The sequence below is a fragment of the Ovis aries genome, chromosome 15, assembly GCF_016772045.2.
Source record: "Ovis aries strain OAR_USU_Benz2616 breed Rambouillet chromosome 15, ARS-UI_Ramb_v3.0, whole genome shotgun sequence".
NCBI classification, from domain to species: Eukaryota; Metazoa; Chordata; class Mammalia; order Artiodactyla; family Bovidae; genus Ovis; species Ovis aries.
Genome location: NC_056068.1, coordinates 33918236 through 33929994, shown reverse-complemented (window position 1 = coordinate 33929994; position 11759 = coordinate 33918236). Strand labels below are relative to the sequence as shown.

The window sequence follows — 11759 nt, the reverse complement described above, 5'->3', positions numbered from 1 at the left end:
GAGTACACAGCACATTACAAGGAACTGTGTGCCTCTGAAGCATGACGTACGTAAGTGAATACTTAAAAAAAGACTCTTGTCATCATCAGCTTTCCCCAATATTAGGTCAGCTGAGACGACCTCCCCTAGTCACTTTTAACCCATTGCAAGGGGCCCAGAGGTCATTCACTCACTTCCCACCTCTCCTGTTTTCAAACCTCCAACAAGACTATGTTACTCCTCTCCCGGTTACCTTGCTAACAAACAGTGCTTCCTAAAGTCTAACCACAGTCCCACATGCTATAGTTTGGTCCTGGCTTCCCACAGTTAGGTCTGCCTGAAGTCCCCAAGAAACAGGGGCCCAGGGAAAGAGGACCAAGGCCCTTGGCTTTCTGCAGCGACTTTCCTAGCTGCATCTCCCACCCCCACTGGAGACACGGGAGCCACAGCCTCCATCCGCTTGGCATCCTGTTCCCATCCTCCTGCCTGGTGTGGTCATGTCGGCCCAGGTAGACAGTACCAGCAAGCCAGCTTCCTGATCAGCTACCCACACAGTCTCAGATCCCCGAGCAGAACAGGCCCAGTGCTCCTCATCTAGGTTAACTTGTTTGCTTGCAGTGAAGTAAACTGTTTCTACCCCAGAGATTTCAAGGTATGTACTGGCCGCCCCACCCCCAGCAGCTCCATCTGGGCTCTCTAGCCACAGAGCCTTCCAGCCCTGGCTCATCTCCAGTCAGACCCCTCCTCCTCACCCCCAGATTCTTCATGTTCACTTTCTGGTTCCACCTGGGCCCAGTTCTGCAAATACCTGGCTGATCAAACTTAACGGCTGTCACAGTTTCAATGTGCTGTATAGGCAATTTTTAAAAGACTGCCTGATACATTCCAGGGCACCCTACTCTGATACAGCATTGGATTAGAAATTTAGAAAGCCAGTTTAAACTGAAACAGTTTGCTGAAGGCCTGCCTGGGCCCTGCAGGCTCAGGATTAACGCCAGTGTGTGGAGTCAGCAGGCTTAGGGTTGAGGCCCAGCTCTGCAACTTGTACAAACCTGGCCCCTAAGCCTTATTTTCCTCATGGGACAAATGAAACACATGGATACCTATCTCAGAGGACTATTGTGTTAAATAACACAAGTGACACAGATCTTTAGTGCAGTGCCTGATATATAACGAGTGCTCAATAAATATTTCTGAGCTGACAGTATTAAGGTTTTTGTTCCTCTCCGTAAAAACTGGAATAATTATTCTTGCCCTTTTCCCTCAGAGTGGTCTATGAACATGCTTTGAATGCTCCCAAATATCACTTCCCATCAAAGGGAAAGTGTTAGTTGCTCAATCATGTCGGACTCTTTGCGACCCCATGGAGTGTAGCCCTCCAGGCTCCCCTGTCCAGTATTCAGGCAAGAATACTGGAGTAGGTAGCCATTCCCTTCTCCAGGGGATCTTCCTGACCCAGGGATTGAACCCGGGTTTTCTACACTGCAGGCAGATTCTTTACCGTCTGAGTCACCATGGAAGCTCTGTTACTTCTTAGTGAAGATCGCTCAGTCGTGCTAGTTTATTTGCGACCCCATGGACTATACAGTCCGTGGAATTGTCCAGGCCGGAATACTGGAGTGGGTAGCCTTTCCCTTCTCCAAGGGATCTTCCTAAGTGGGAACCAAATCCAACTGGGATGCTTCCTTGAAGTGCAAAATCCCAACTGCACCCCACTCAATAAATGACAGTTTCCAGGAAACCGTCTTGTGAATCTGCATTGGAAACAAGCACCATAGCTCATTCTGACGCACTCCAAATTTGCGAACGAGTGTTCCCATGGACTAAGTATCAAGGGATAAATCTGCTTATAACTCTCTTTAGAATATTAGCTGTTCAGTGTCTCCTGGGTGGCTGGACTCACTTGAGCTTGTCAGAGGAACTGCCAACGGGGAAGACCCCAGGGTTGCTGGGGACTGGGCATGAAGGTGTGGTTCTCAAAACTATGGACCTCCCTAGTGGCTCAGTGGTAAAGAATCTGCCTGCCAATACAGCAGATACAGGTATGATCCCTGGGTTGGGAAGATCCCCTGGAAAAGGAAATGGCAATGCCTTCCAGTATTCTTGCCTGGGAAATTACATGGACAGAGAAGCCTGGTGGGCTATAGTCCATGGAGTCACAAAAAGTCAGACACAACTTAGCAACTAAGCAATAACATGACACAACACACCTTCTTTTGGTGCAGGAGCTTGATAATCATGAGATCCCTGCCCACAGCCACACTACCAGCCCCTCATCCCTCCCTGCCCTTAGTACCATCGAGTTAAAGCTGATTCTGATATCCAGCTGTCCCTAATTCCCAACAGCTGACTATTCTGTTAACCAGCCATGCACCTCCCATCCCTATGACAATTCGGAAGTCTCATCAGTACTGCAAATATCCATGCAAATTAGCCAGCTCCACTTTGAATTTTCCTATAGCACATGTTCGAGAGTCTGAGACAGGAAGGCCCACAGGTGTATTTGCATAACATTTGCATGAAATTTCCATGCTACCTGCAAATGCCTCCATTAGAGCTGTCCACCTAAAATGGATCCAAATTCAGAGTTTAGAATTCCCTGAAGATGGTTGATTTTCGATTCCTCTCCGTGTTCCTGCTTGTCACATAGTGGCTCTGTACCCATAAATGCACACAGCACAGAAGATGGGAAGGGCAGACTCAATCAGAACTTTGTAGAGGAAGAAAAATGGCCCAAATCACAAATCCTAATTGGGCTCCACGCTTGGGCTCTCCTCCATGGAGAGCAAAATACCAAGTCATTTAGGAAAAAAAACAACAAAACACTTCCCAGGCCTGCTCAGTTCCTGTTACAATGTCCTGGAGCTCCTCGTCTTGGCCTCCTTTACCCATGAATACAAAACCACAGTCTCAGGGATGACTGTTCCAGAGAAAGAGTCAGAAGGGCTCATCTGATCCAGTCCTCTCTCTGTTACGGATGAAGCCCAGGTCCAGAGAGATGATGTGACTGTCCACCAAGGGGTCAGCAGGAAGCTGGATGGGGTGGTCAGTAGGGGAAGTCTCAATGGCATTCCCCCCTCCCTACGCTTTTTAGGATAGCAGATGGGGTGGGGTTTTGAGAGGACAGAAAATGTACTCCAGTTCCCCTAAGAGGACCACCTGGTGACCATGTACAGAGCTCACTCTTTGAGAACCTAGACTTGGCAACAGCTTTGCCACTGGGTCCAATTCCTTGCTAAAGGGAGAAAAAGCCAGTGGTGCCTTATGTATCACACTGTGATTACCTGGTTGAAGAGAGGGGCCAGACAGCCTCTAAAGAGATGCCCTTTTGTTGCTGTTAGCACTTCTTGCTGGTCTGTTTTATTCTTGCCTGGAGAATCCCATGCACAGAAGGAGAGCCTGGTGGGCTACAGTCAACGGGGTCACAGAACGGGACACAACTGAAGCGACTCAGCACATACAGCATGCATCGTTTACGGCATAGGGGCTCTCTTCCCAACTTAGGCTGAAGCAGGTCTCTCTGAGCCTGGTTCCAGCACACCACACTTTGGCCGGAATGTAGCATCACGCTACATTTCAGCAAGGTTAAGGATAATGCTCTTCCTTCCTATCACAATTCATACAATGCAGCTTCAGAGCGTGACACAGAGTGGGTCTCCCTCCACTGCCAGAAGACCAAGATTCTGACAGAGATGAACAGCTCGTTCCCTCTTTTCTGTTCTAGTAACTTGCTGAAATGCCCTGGGGGCTTTCCAAGTTGGGCCCTTGGGTAAAATAGACACAGTGTTCAGGGACAGGTTCTGTTTGAAATTTGGAACCAATAACTCAGAACTAGATTGTTGTCAGATCAGACCAAGGGCAGGGACACTTTACCAACAGAAGCTCGACAATCCTTCAGACTCACTATCTGGCCAATGGTTACCCCAATATTGGCTCAAAGGGTCCACATGGCCCAGCCCCGACCCCCTCTCTGCACCCTGTCCCTCACTGGTCCCCATCTCTGTAGCTACTGTATAGATAATTCAGGGCACTTTTTATGGCCAACAATTTCCACTGACTCATTCTTCCATCCCTATCTTGTTCAAGTACCTATGGAAAGTTGTTTTTTTTTTTAATCTTACAAAAGGAATGAAAGATAGTAGAACCCATCCAAAACATCTGCAGCCAGCTGTCTAATGCCTTCTAGGTACATACTAGATGGGGGCTTCCCAGGTGATGCGTGGTAAAGAATCCACCTGCAGACGCAAGAGACTTGGGTTTGATCCCTGGATCAGGAAGGTCCCTGGAGGAGGAAATGGCAACCCACTTCAGTATTCTTGCCTGGGAAATCCCACGGACAGAGGAGCCTGGCGGGCCACAGTCTATGGGGTCGCAAAGAGTAGGACACGACTGAGTGCCCAGCAGGTACATACTAGATCCATTCTCATTAGGGAGTTGAGTTAAGCCTGGAAGAAATTACTTGTGAAGAAGATCTTAGCAGTGACTTCAGTTGTTGACAAATTTATTAATTGACCAATTAACAAAAAGGCAAGGTCCATGGAAAGTCTTTGGCCAAGGAGAAGGGCAGAAGGGTATCAGTTACCCTTTTACTGGCATTTCTGGTCCAGAGAGGTGATGGGTGAAGAGAGGGCCGGGGACTGGGCAAAGGTTGCCTGCCTTTTCCAACACAAGCCAAGGAGGACGGATTTCTCATCACAGTGGCCACAGGCTCCATCCACCCCACTCCCCCACTCCCTGGCTTTCCTGAAGCTTCTGTTCAGCCCAGAGTTTGGAATTCAATCCAGGAACAGGCATGACAAACACTATTTTTCATTTCCATGGAGACCAGGGCCTGCAATAGAACCAGGACTCCATGCCTGAAATGCCAAAACAGCCTGACCCACTTTCCCCCTTCCGACAAAAACAAAGTAAGTTCATTCGAGTCCTGCCAGAGCTGAGGGATAAGCCAGAGCTCCAGTTATCTCTGTGGACATTTCAAAGAGGAACAAATGACGATAACCTTTGAAAATTGATGACGCTGCAGAACCAGTGGACATGAACTATTTTGCCCAAAGGGTGCACAGGCTGCACCAAATCCATTCTGTGTCCTTGTCCTCACCTTCTGGAGGGATGGACTTGATGACCAGCAATGCACTCCTGGGATCCACACTCAGGGATCTATCTACTCCCTCAACTTCTCTTGTACCACTTTCTCCTTCCCTCTGTTCTGGCCTCCTTGCATCTTTCTGTTCCTCAAACACACCAAGTTCACCCCTGCCCCAGAACTCTCCCCCTACAGTTCTGAACTCGGATTCCTTTTCAACCTTTAAGTCAAAATTCAAATGTCCCCTCCCTAGAGTAGCCCGTCTTGAAGAAGCACTGCATCGACCGCGCCCTCGCCGTCTCCAGGCGGTCGTCCGCGCAGCAGTCCATTCCCCCACTCCGTGGCACTTGTCGGGAGTGGGAGTTGTCTTTATTTGTTGTTGCTGTTGTTCAGTTGCTTACACTGGACTGAACACCCCATGGGGGCCGGGGCCTTGGCTATTGTGTGGTTCCCCAGAGCCTCTAGCTCAGTGGGATCCCAGATATGTATTGCATGAATAAAGGAATGAGCTCTTTCAACAACCACTGTTCAGCTGCTCCGTTAACAGATTTCTTTCTCAAGCTTGCCCCAGATCTGCCTTCTGGGAATACCAGCCCATTGGTTCTTATTCTGATTTCTGGATCCATGAAAACTAGAATGTGACATCACTTCTAGACTTTGCTGGCCTGGTCATTTTGTCTAGACGTAAGTTTACACGTCTGAGTTTAAATTCTGTGCTGTTTCGTGTACCCTTGAGAAAAGTCCCTTTATCTTCCCATGTAGCTGTGTTCCTTGCCGGTTGGATGATCACAACCTAGCTTACTAGGATGGGGGACAGAAGCTTAAAAAAAAAAAAGGGCAGCACATCCCCAAAGTAAAGGGGTCCCTATAATCTGTTTATGGAGGGAAAAGGGGGTTAGAAGTAGGGAGTGAATTTCCTGTTAAGGAACTGTATCCTGTTTCTACATTCTGTCCTGTCCACGAAGCAAAGACAAGGAGTTTTGTCTGCTGCTATTCATATCTCTAGCTAGCCCTCACTTCCACAGGGCTAGGAGGATAAAGCCTTAACATGAAGCAGAAGATGCTGAAATGAAACACACAGGCACTTCCTGATGATGGACTATTTCCTTTCTGAGGCTATTCACAGCAGGACAAACCTAAAGTCTGGGGGAGAGTCCTGCGGGTCTGCAGGCAGTGCTGGCTGAACTGATCTATAATGACAGTCTGCAGTCTGGCAGCGGCCTTAGTGGCCATGCAATCCCACCTCCCACTGGATGCAGGAGTTCCCTCTTCGAGGCCCTGACAACAGCCACCCAATCCCCACACTTCAGGTTTCCAAGGAGAGAGCACCCACTAGGTGGCTGCGTACATGTTAGAACATCTCCACAGTTTTAAGCACCATGGTCCTTAGCTCTCCACGATTCTTGGTGATCATTTTCCATCCAGCTATCTCTGAGCTTTACAGTCTTTAGAAATTAAGCTAACTTTGCTGACTGGGCATCGTTAAGCCAGCAATTACTGAATACCTACTATGTATGTGTCTCCTGCTGTGTTCTACATATTCACCCTGAAGGCCCCACGGGACAGCAACTGTGCTGTGGTTCTTTGTAGATACACAAGGATTAAATACACATTATTAAATGTGATACTGAATACACAAGAGGAACTTAATACATTTACACTTGACTATCAATCTCAATCAAACATAAGTATAATCCACTCAAAATATTTCGGAAGCCTCAATACCACAAACCATTGGGACAAGGCAGGGAATTCAACTGAATAGAACTTCTAGCTTCTTCTAAGTTTGATCCACAAAGGCCCCACCCCGAACTTCTACACGAGAAATGTTGCTACTAAAACTACAAGGAGCTTGTGCAGAATCCATCCATCTGTCCAATTAACAGCTGAAGAGACACACTCCAAGCCAGATAATGCTCTAGGCATGAGGGACTCAGGCTTTGCCTCTAAGGAATCTATCACCTGTGAGAGAGACAGGCGTGTAATTAACTAACCCTGCGGTAAGAGCTACATGGAGTCAATCAAAACAGTTACCCCAGTCACCTGTCAAGGAAGCCAGGCAGTCCTGGTTCGGCCCCTTCCCTATGTGTGAAGTGAAGATTGCTCAGTCGTGTTTGACTCTTTGCGACCCCATGGACTATATAGTCCATGGAATTCTCCTGGCCAGAATACTGGAGTGGATAGCCTTTCCCTTCTCCAGGGAATCTTCCCAACCTAGGGATTGAATCCAGGTCTCCTGCACTGCAGGCAGATTCTTTACCAGCTGAGCTGAGCCACAAGAGAAGCCCAAGAATACTGGAGTGGGTAGCCTATCCTTTCTCTAGCGGATCTTCCTGACCTAGGAATCGAACTGGGGTCTCCTGCATTGCAGGTGGATTCTTTACCAACTGAGCTATCAGGGACGCCCTCCCTGTGTGTGATCTGGGAGCAAATCCCTCCTATCTGCACTTCGACTTCAGCCTGTGAGAAGACTGAGTGTTAATGTGGCCTAGCCCCCCACAGCGAAGTGGGGTGGGGGTGACAAAAAGCATATACAGGACACACTGTGAACTCCTGAGAGCAGAGCGTTCTCTCAGACAGAGGAACCCAGATCTAGATCCAGCAAAGGACCCAGAAACAGGATCCAGGCAGTCTGGGGGGTGTGTGTGTTAGTCGCTCAGTCGTGTCTGACTCTCCGTAATCCTGTGGACTGAAGTCCGCTAGGATGCTTTGTCCACGGGATTTTCCAGGCCAGAATACTGGAGTGGGTTGCCAGTTTCTTCTTCAGGGGATCTTCCTGACCCAGGGATCGAACCCAGTCTCCCACAGTGCAAGCAGATTCATTACCACCAGGCAGTCTAGGCCCCTAGTTATTTCAGCATCACCAGCTTTCCCTCTGGTCAGGGCCATGCCACTGGAGGGACCAGAGACCGGGGCTGTCAGGAGAAAGTCCCAACCAGGCAGGCAGTCGAGGGGGTGTGCAAAGCGTAGGTGCACAGGGGTACAGAGCAGCATTCGGCATGTCTTTCCCTTCTGCGGCTCCTTCCTAACCTCGCTATCTGAGCTAACCAAGTGGCTAAACCCCTCCAGACCCTGTGGATTCAAACCCAGTTCTGACTCACTTTCTGCTAGAGAACAAACAGAAACAGAACTGAAGAAGAACCATTATGTTGGGCTTCTCAAGTGGCTTAGTGGGTAAAGAACCTGCCTGCAATGCAGGAGATACAAGAGACGCAGGTTCGATCCCTAGGTTTGGGAAGATCCCCTGGAGAAGGGCATGGCAGCCCACTCTAGTATTCTTGCCTGGAGAATCCCGTGGACAGAGGAGCCTGGCGGGCTGGAGTCCATCGGGTTGCAAAGAGTCGGATACGACTAAAAAGACTGAAGCAAGTAAGATCATAGAAATTTTAGAACCAAGAGGTCTGTAGGAGGCTCAGTCAATCTGTCCATTTGCAGGCAGATATCTATGTCACCCAGAGAGGCTGTACCCTCATATAAATATATTCAGAAGGGGAGTGGGAGGGGCTTTTCAGATGCTCACAATAGCTTTGTATCCTGGGTCTTGCTTGATGGTCCAATGATGAGGACTTAGCCTTCCAACGCAGGGGGCGCAGGTTTGATCCCTGGTCAGAGAACTAAGATCCCAGAGGCTTCATGGCCCCCAAAACAAAAACATAAACAACAGAAGCAATGTTGCAACAGATTCAACAAAGACTTTAAAAAGGGTCCACATAAAAAAATCTTAAATAAAATGTATCTTGAGCTGGTGCTGGTTACACAGGTGTATTTAGTTTGCAAAAATTTATCAAGCTCTATGATATGTGCAATTTTCTGCATATATGTGTGTGTGTATTATATTTCAATAAAAAGTTTTAAGCACACAAAATTTTCATTAAAAAAAATTTTTTTTTTTGGCTGAGCCACGTGGCTTGCAAGATCTTGGCTCCTTGACCAGGGATCAAACATGGGCCATGGCAGTGGAAGTGCAGAGTCTTGATCATTGGACTGTCAAGAAATCCCAATTTAAAAAATTTTTTAAGAACATAGAAACTGAGAGATGAATGTCTGCTCTTATCAGTAGCCTTCTTTAAAATAAAATATATTCAGAGTACAAAATTCCAGGGCTCTCCTCTATGATCCTTCTCATTGTCTCCTGCAACCACCAGGAAGTTCTTAGTGATTAAAAAACCAAAAACAAACAAAAAAACCTTGTTATAATGCACTCAACGCCATTTTCTTTTATCCCATCTTTCCCAGACTCGAGGTCAGTTCATTAACTACAGCACCACCTCTGTTCCTATTCTCCCTCCTCTGGATGGAATGAATCTAAGGCCTCAAACCTATTTTTAGAAGTTTAAAATCATTTCTCCTACATCTCCACCTAATCTTTGTTTAGAGTCTACCTCAAGTGACAGGGAGAGAATTAACTGATGATGTAACTCATTTCGCCTTTGGACAACTGTTCTTATTTTAAGCTCAATCTGTTTCCTGTGGCTTCCCACCAAAGGTCCCATATATCTACCCCTTTGGCAGGTGTAGAATAAATTACATTTCTCTTCCAAATGCACTTTTAAAGTGCTTTTGTGCTCCCTCAGCCTTTTCTCCTTCAGATTTGCTAGTCTCTCCAGCCTACCCCTCAGCCAAGGGTTTCACTCTCCTCTGAATGAATTCCAGTTCATCTCAATCCACCTTTAAGTATGGAGCCCAGAAATGGTTGTAGAACAGCAAATAAGTTTTCTGATGAGCTCAGAATAGAGCAGAACCATCACTCCATGTGCTCTGGAAATGAGACTGCAAACATATATTTTTGGAGTCATCTCCTGAATCAGAGGAATCTGGAATTAGTCACTGGTCTCTTACATATCTCTGGCTACAGTCTCGGAGCTATGGAGAGTGCATGCATGCACGAAGTATGCCTGTATCCCTGCAAGAGACACTCCCCACGCCCACCATTCCTTCCCCCTACTGGACAAACTCAAGTTCTGGTGGAATGATGAAGAATCCACCCAGCTCTCAGCCCAACTCAGGTTATACTCCAATTCCGAACCTTTATATGAGCATCTCCAGGTCAGATACAGAACCACAGCAATGCTCTCAAGTGCAAATGCTTTCTTCCTTCTAGTCCAAACACTTGCTCCTTGGACCCTAACTGCCTGACTTGCAGAAAAGCTGAGGTTTCGCCTGGCTGGCCAAGAGCAAAACGGTGAGGTTCCGTCTGAGGTCACTAGGAAAACTGAATTTATTCAGCCCTCCGTCTGTCACCGTATAGAAGGGTGTGTGCGTGTGCAAACACGAGCAAGGTGAAGGCTGCTCATGTCTTTCACACTTTCTCAGGGGGGTCTCGGGTGATTATCAGGCCATTCTAAGCAGGACTAATTCACAGGTCAGCAAATCATGACCCAAGGCCAAGCCCAGCCCACCACCCATTTTGTGTGACCCACGAGCTAAAAATGGTTTTGAACGTCTTTAAATGGTTGGGGAAAAACTATGTTGTGATGTGTGAAAACTGTATGAAATGGAAATTTCAGAGTCCATAAATGAAGTTTTATTGGGAACACAGCCATGTGTGTTTGTCCTTCTTCGTTTGTGGCTGCTTCTGCTGTACAAAGTAGTGTTGAGTCATTGCAGCGGAGACGGCCTGGGTCACAATGCCTAAAGTATCTATGCTCTGGCGTCTTACAGAAACAGCTGGCAACCCCAGGCCGAACCATGTGTGACCTTGAAAGATCTGTGCGGTGCGTCTGCCTCTCTGTCAAGCCGGGGAGGAGGGTGTGTCTGTGACCCACCAATAAGGCACCTGTGCTTGACAACTCCAAGGCGAAGGAAAGGGGCTGCAAGTTGGCGCCTGCCTGCACCAGACATTCGTAGGGCCAAGAAAGGGAGGAGCTTTTCTCCCAGGTAGGACGACAGAAGCTCCCAGTCCTTCATTCTCTCCCAGTGGGGTACCACCATCCATGGCCTCGACACTGACATACTCCTGCCACCGCAGCTCCCTGAAACACCCCTTTCTCCTCCCTTCCTTCAAGGCCAGCTCCTTCCTCCCGGGTCCTAAACTTCTCCAACCCACAGAGTGTTATCCAAGGCAAAGGAGGAAGGCATGCCCACCTCCAGGCTAGCTGGGAGAGGGAGGCAGGAAGCGGAGGAGCCAGGGGCCATCCACAGAAGCAGTTTGCTGCAAAGTGTCAGAGAAGGTAAAGAAGCGAAGATCCCTTCCCCCGGCCCTGGCTGAGCGCCTGGCTGAGTCTCCGAGGAGACAGAGCTTCAAGTCCTCCCCCACCCTCCACTTGCCTAAATCAAGCAAATAACTAACAATGCAAGGAGGTGTGGGGGAGTAAGGCCCAGCCACTGGGTATCTATTTTCTGAAAACACATGGCAAATCTCTGAGCCAAATGCCGGCTAAGCCAAAGAATAAACAAATCCCTTTATTTCCCTGAGACTGGAGCTATCAACTTGCCCTCTCATCCTCTCCTCCCATTAGCCAGAGCCATCCATCAGAGAAGCAGGATCTGTCTGTATGTGAGAAGGTGGCCTCACCTCTGCTCTGGTCACCTCTCCCCCACCAGGGGCACCCCAGAGTTAAGTCGGTGGGTGGAGACCTGGAGGAGCACATGGCCTGTCCACACCTCCCCCAGAAGCTCCGGCCTGGTGCCCCAGAATGCAATCCTCTGCTCTTTTTTTTTCTCCAAGTTACAGGATCTTGAATAAGTCTCTCTGGCC

The 11759-nt window shown here is 48.2% G+C and overlaps 1 protein-coding gene across 11 annotated transcripts in view; it reads right to left on the bottom strand.

Moving 5' to 3' along the window:
- Positions 1 to 11759, bottom strand: part of GRAMD1B (GRAM domain containing 1B) — a 202476-nt gene that overhangs the window by 52892 nt on the left and 137825 nt on the right. The window lies entirely within an intron of this gene.